Below are 1,060 nucleotides of genomic sequence, written 5' to 3' on the forward strand. Positions count from 1 at the left end.
AGCTCAAGGTTACGGATGCCTTGGGCGATTTCTTCATGTACCTCAGAGATTCGTCTCTCCATAGCTTCGGTGCTTTTTGAACTATCTATGATTTGCGATAGCTGCACGTCCATGCTATCAACATGAGTGGAAAGAGCTTCAAATTTACCATTAAATTCAGTGTATAAGCAGTCCACTCTTATATCCACATCGTTTGCTAATCTTTGCAGCTTCATAAGAAGTGGTTGCACCATAAGCTCGAGCTTGTTGTCTTGAGAGGTTGGGGATGATTTTGGAGCAGATGGAGATTAATATGAGCGTGATCTTGTGCTCCAAGTTGATGATTAATCTCAGCTGCATTAACTGCTTCACAGACATTAACAGAACGCTGCTGATTTTGGAGAAACAATTTCACCATGGCTTTAAGTTCTTCAATCTCCTTATTATCATGGGAAGTAGAATGTGATATTCTTCCTTGATCAGGACAATTGTTTCTGCAGCTTGCAGCAAGATTATTAATCAAGATGTAAGCTTCTTCCACAGTCTTTATCATGAAGTTTCCATCGCTTGCTACATTTAGAGCCTTAGATGTCCATTCAAGACCTTCGTAGAAGGTATTCAAGATGCATGTCTCTGTAAAACCGTGATGAGGAGATTCCCTAATGTAGCCTTTATAACGATCCCAAGCGTCATGAAAAGGTTCGCCTCCTTTTTGTTGGAACCTATAAATATTGTCTCTAAAGAAGTTTGATCTAGAGGTTGTGTAGAAATGGTTAAGGAAGGCAGCCTTGCATTCCTCCCATGACTCGAGTGAACAAGAAGACAAAGGCTTGAACCAAGCACGCGCCTTATCACAAAGAGAAAATAGAAACAACTTGCACTTTTTGTAATCTGCAGGAACTCCGATGGATTGCTTGGTACTGCAGATTTTTTCAAAATCTTCGAGATGGTCCATAGGATTCTCCGATGCATTGCCATGGAACCGGTTCTGCTTGACCAATTTTATGAGCTTCGGGCTAATCTCATAGTCTACGTTGATGGGTTGTAAACTAATGGGAGAATGGTTCTCATAGAAAGCATA

At 40.8% G+C, this 1,060-nt stretch overlaps 1 non-coding gene across 1 annotated transcript; it reads left to right on the top strand.

The window, feature by feature from the left end:
• The first annotated feature begins 617 nt into the window (after nt 1-617).
• Nucleotides 618-728, top strand: LOC112085806. The gene has a single exon (XR_002899098.1). It is a non-coding gene; the product is annotated as a small nucleolar RNA R71 (small nucleolar RNA).
• The last annotated feature ends 332 nt before the right edge of the window (nt 729-1,060 follow it).

Source organism: Eutrema salsugineum, unplaced genomic scaffold (assembly GCF_000478725.1).
Source record: "Eutrema salsugineum unplaced genomic scaffold, Eutsalg1_0 scaffold_3, whole genome shotgun sequence".
Taxonomy (NCBI): Eukaryota; Viridiplantae; Streptophyta; class Magnoliopsida; order Brassicales; family Brassicaceae; genus Eutrema; species Eutrema salsugineum.